Source organism: Cupressus sempervirens, chromosome 8 (assembly GCF_028749045.1).
Source record: "Cupressus sempervirens isolate cs-2001-9-10 chromosome 8, ASM2874904v1, whole genome shotgun sequence".
NCBI classification, from domain to species: Eukaryota; Viridiplantae; Streptophyta; class Pinopsida; order Cupressales; family Cupressaceae; genus Cupressus; species Cupressus sempervirens.
Window position 1 is genome coordinate 555,179,343 of NC_143125.1, and position 6,112 is coordinate 555,185,454.

The 6,112-nt window shown below is 24.1% G+C and overlaps 1 long non-coding RNA gene across 1 annotated transcript; it reads left to right on the top strand.

Annotated features, from left to right (window-relative positions):
- The first annotated feature begins 243 nt into the window (after positions 1-243).
- LOC149543632 (uncharacterized) lies at positions 244-3,581 on the top strand. The gene is made up of 2 exons (XR_016355247.1): positions 244-358; positions 2,910-3,581. It is a non-coding gene; the product is annotated as an uncharacterized LOC149543632 (long non-coding RNA).
- Positions 3,582-6,112: the final 2,531 nt, after the last annotated feature.

The window sequence follows — 6,112 nt, forward strand, 5'->3', positions numbered from 1 at the left end:
AGATTAATTGTACCTGATTGTTTATATTATTAATTGAATTGAAAATTATAAAATTACTGGTTTCCATTAAAAGTCAATAAATGGTCACATCTGTGCAAATAATCGGCCGTATCTGATCATTCTCGCACAAATGAGTGCACGGCAGAAAATTAGTCGAATGGACCCAAAGTTTGTACATAATTGCGTGGTGTAGTAATCGGTCGTGGGAATCAAAGGCCATGGATGACAGATGCAATTATACTACCATAATCGGTGAGTGACTTTTATTTGTTTATTTTGAGCTGGTAGTGGTGAAGAGCTACAGAATAAATCATTTGGACAAAGAAGGTGAACACGATTTGCATTTGTGCAACATCTGGTATGGAACACATTTATATTTTGAAAATTTTACTGTGTATTTTAGTAATGAAACTTTTAGGGTTAGAATACTATTAGTTTAGATAATATGAATGATGGTTTCATCTATAAATCACTGTATTTTGTTTTGTAGCATGGTTCTAAACAGAAGGTATAGATGTCCAAGCATTTAGGTCATTTGAATATATAAATTTTTTCTCCTTTATCTTTTAGGGTTACAATTGAAAATATCGATTTATTTCTTCTCATCATTTGCGTTATTCAATTTTTATTATATTTGTCTTGAAGAAATGGGGTTCATACCAGAAATATGTGGTATTTTATCATTATAGCTTGATATAGAAGACATCAACTTCAAACATTGTAGGTTTCCCATTATATTTGCTGTATTTTTTATCGTCATAATGTGTAGATTTTGGCCGGGCTTAACGGCACCGGCTAATTTGCAGTATTTTTTATCGTCATAATGTGTAGATTTTGGCCGGGCTTAACGACACCGGCTACGGTGCAACATATTTGCACCGGCCGGTGATATCATTTCTTCATGTCCATCCATCATCGTACTCTGTCACATCTGTACCGTTGAGTTAATGGTTAGGAAAAATACGTAATGTCAATTGCACATAGTGCAAGTTATAATTTTTTTTGAAGTTAGTGTAACTTAAACACTTCTTTTGTGTGTGCTTGTTTTGAACTTTTAAAGTTTATTTAAGTAAAAATTGAATGAATAATTTGTGAGTTCATTCAAATAATTCAATATAGATTTGTTTTAATATGTTTTACGAATTACTCAATTTTAATATGTTTTACGAATTATCATATATATATATATATATATATATATATATATATATATATATATTTTATTTTTCATTTACATAAATTTGAAATTTGTTTTTTTTTTTTTTCAAAATTTTAAATGAATTATTTTTAAAACTTTCTTGATATTAAATTTAAAATTATAAAAATTTGTCCTATTTTTAATGACAATGTATGATTTATAATTTTAAGTATAATTTGATAATAGATTATAAATTTAATAAATTAGAAGTTTTTTTCAAAGAAAAAAAAAACTTTTATTTAACAATATATAATAGTGACAAAATTTAATTATGTTTCTATTTTACATATTAAAAATAAAATAAAATTTATACTAATTGTTTTATTTTGTTGTATTTCATTTTGATGATTATATATATATATTCTACCTTAGGTTTGTTAAACTATCTTAATGTTATATTCTTATATACTTTTAGAATTTTTATTTTTATTTAGACATTACATTTTAGTTTTAGAAAACATTATTCATTGATACATATATCTAAAGATACATTTTTATATCTTTATATAGATAATACAAATTCATTAAAGTACAAACTATATAAAAACATAAAAGTAATTGAAAAGTACTTATTTTAAATCTTCATATTATTATTATTAGTAATTATAAATATATTTATAAACATTCTAAAAATATAAAAAATATCAATTGCTAATGTGTCATACTAATATTTTAGAATTAAAATTTTAAATATATAAAATATTAAAAACATTGATTTAAACTCATCTTCCATTAGATGTAATATATAAGTATTTTCTTTAAAATATTTTAATTATCTAAAATAGTATTTATTTCTTTACTATCTTCTTATATATATATATATATATATACCTTAATGTTTAATATTTTTTATTCATACGAGCTTATTATTATTATGACTACTATGCAAATTTGTTGTATATAATATTACAATAATGATTTTAATTTAGTTAAATAAAATATTTATAAGTAGATTTTTATTATTATCTTTATATTATTATAAATACATAAAAATTATAAGATAGTAAAGAAATACTATTTTAGATAATTAAAATATTTTTAAGAAAATACTTATATATTACATCTAATGGAAGATGAGTTTAAATCGAATTTTTTAATATTTTATATATTTAAAATTTTAATTCTAAAATATTAGTATGACACATAAGTAATTGATATTTTTTATATTTTTAGAATGTTTATAAACAAAATGAAATACAACAAAATAAAACAATTAGTATAAATTTTATTTTATTTTTAATTTTTAAAATAAGAACATAATTAAATTTTGTCAGTATTATATATTGTTAAATAAAAGTTTTTTTTTTCTCGAAAAAATAGCTTCTAATTTATTATATGTATAATCTATTATCAAATTTAAACTTAAAATTATAAATCATACACTTTCAAGTTTTATAATTTTAAATTTAATATCAAGAAAACTTTAAAAATAATTCATTTAAAATTTTGAAAATAAAAGAGACAAATTTCAAATTTATGTAAATTTGAAAAAATCAAATTTGATAATTCCTAAAACAAATCTATGTTGAATTATTCGAATGAACTCACAAATTATTCATTCAAATTTTACTTGAATAAACTTACGTAAAAATTCAAAACAAGCATGCACAAAATAAGTGTTTAAGTTACATTATATTAAAAATATATATATACCTTGCACTATGTGCAGCTGACGGTACGTATTTTTCGTAAACATTAACTCGTGGTACAGTGTGACAGAGTACGATGGTACAGATGTGACAGAGTACGATGATGGATGGACATGAAGAAATGATATCACCGGCCGGTGCAAATATGTTGCATCGTAGCCGATGCCGGACTTAACCGGCACACTCGAAGCAGGTGCGTGGGCCCCACTTTTACCTTCGGACTGTCATTTCCCGTTCACAGCATTTGGTTTCCACCGTTTTCGATGCCTAACGTCTGTTCCTTCGTATCCGTCCGCTTCAAAATATGAGGCCGTTAACATTTGAATTTTCACACTTCCCGCTCAGAAGTTTTAAATTGTTGGACAGCGCGAAGTGGGGGTTATGTATATGTTTTTATGCAGCAGACAAGACGGGGGTATGCTCATTATGCAGTTGGGAAATGGGAGTTTCGAAACAGTGTATAGGCATCTACCAAAGAATGACCAAAAGAAAATACGCGTGTACGCAAAATGTGCAAGCAGCGACTGCCTTAAATCAGCATGGAACGATATGACTGTAAGATATCCATAATTTTCTTTGTCGACAAAGATTCAAAACTTTCAACCAAATGCGATGCCATATGTAATCCTCCCAGCCTCTGCAAAAATGGTTAGGATAGGCTATTGAAGAATTATTTGACAGTGTCATGGCTCTAAATTTTAACTTTTTTAAGTATTAAAAAAAATTTCCCCAAATTTTTTAATTTTTCAGGAAGACAAGTTTGTAAAATGTGAAGCAACTTCTTTATGTTTAAACATACTTAGATAGTCATCTATTAACAAGAAAGCATATATAAATTTAAGCAAGTGCCACGTAGTGGCGTGTACTTGCCGTTATAGTTGTAATGTAGTTATAATTAATAAAATACAAAGATAATTGCAATTAATTCAATAAATATGTAGTTATAGTTAAGAAAATACATATGTAGTAGTTATAGTTCATATTTTAAATTTTATTGTATTTGCCGTAGGCAATATACTAGTTATCTATAACTAGTTATTATTCTTTTCTACTTCAACCAATCAAATGCAAGTATTTCTACTTTCAAGTTTAAGTTTTCAGTTTTGTAATGTTTAAACGTATGGTTTTTAACTTCGAAAATTGTGAAAATTATTTTCTTACAATTTCATTGGCTCATATATTTTGGGTCTTATATGAGCGGATTTGGAGGAACCACTACCCAAAATTTTCGAATGAAATATTTATTAAAGTTTAAAACCAATGTAATAACATATGATAAATTTCATATTTGATTTTTCTACCTTAGAGCTACCAATTCTTTTCTAGCATTTTTCTGATAAGGTTTAAATTCAATAATAATTAAACTTCTTCCTATTTCAATTTTTAATTTTAATCTTTATGTCTGATTTTTAATTTGTAAAATCATCAATTTATTTTACTTGTTATTTTCAGTCTTACTATTCTATTAATATTCTTACTATTATAACTAACAATACTATTATAACTAACAATAAAACATATTATAACTGACAATAAAACATATAGAATAATTTATATTATAATAATAACATTATATTAATATGAAATGTTAATTAGATTAAATAATATTAACTATTACACAATTATTACTTTCTAACAATTAAAATTTTAACTTTCAACTATTTGAACTTTAGGCAAATAGTAAATACATGCCACTATGTGGCACTTGTTTTATATGTTATAGATAGTTTTAATCATTTTTGAATATAATATAAAGTAATATTTGAAATATTAATAAATGACATTGAATTGAAATAATAATAAATGATATTAAATTGTTGAAATAATGAGTTGTGCTCAACTTTGGTACTAGAAATATACCTATAAATGCCTAACATTGATTTTTCCTCTCAATGAATTCTGATGTGGAGTAAAATATCAATTGGGATTGAGCTCAATTATTTTAGTTGATTGGTACATATTCACATTTATTAATTTTAAATATTTAGATTTATGAGAGAATTATTAGTAATCATTTTTCATACTTGTTAAATTTTTTGTAAAATATAATTGTGATAAGTGAAGGAAAATTTATATTCTATTGAATTAAGATAATTTTATCAAAATCATATTTTAAATTTTTTATTTGCGCACCCATAAGCCCCACTTCCATTATTTTTTACAATTCAATCCTTCAGCATTGCTTTCATGCCCTAGAAAATACATCATCACAAGTAGTAGTATAATGAGTTGTTTGCATTGACACAGCATGCCTAACAATTAACAAGAAAGTTATAATGTTGGAATTTAATGTGTGGAATATAGAGAGATTTTTTTTAGTTTTTATTAATTTTCGTAAAATATACTTTTTGGAACTTACATTTCAAATTTTATATTTCTCATGATGATTTCCATACCATAAGCCCTACCCCCATTATCATGTCCAAAATAAAAAATGATGTAAAATTATATATTGTATTACAATAATATTTTTTTAAATAAATTTAAATTTTTTCTAATTTATAATATGATATGTTTTCAAATTTGATTAAATAAGTTTCTTTAGGACATTGTGAATAAAATATTATCATAGTAATGTTTAACCTTAAGGAGAAATAAAATATTTAATGAATCCTAAATTCTTGCCGAAGATTATGAATATGGAGCTCTGGTTCGAAAAAAGGGGTCGTATAAGAGAAAATTGATTGAGCCAATCAGAAGTGAATAAAATCAATTATATCAAATTTGAAATTAATAAATATTTATTAAAACTTTAGTAATAATGAAAGCCAAAAAAAATACAAACATCTAATTGGTTTGAGAGTGAACAACTATTGATTAATTCAGAAGAACTGAATACAATAGTACATTGCCTACGACAAGTACAATAAATTAATAGTGTTATATTATGAAAATAATATACTTGTTTTTAATCTCTTGAATATGTAATTTTAGATAGTAAATAGAAATTAATCATCTAAAGAAATAAGATAAAAGAGTCTAAATAAATAATTCTTTAAAATATTAAATATTTAGGAAGGGAATCAATCATTTAAGAAATTGACAAAAATAAGATTAGTTGAAAATTCTAATTGTATCCCTCCAGAATTAATATTTTTTTTGAAAATCTACAAATTATAAATGGTGTAAAATAATAGAATCTGTAGGGACCACCACTTAAAATATATTTTGTGGTAAAAATTTGATTATTGGTTAAGTCATATCATGTCATTAAAATGATATTGATAAACTTGGCCATCATATAAGATAAAAATTTAACTACCTA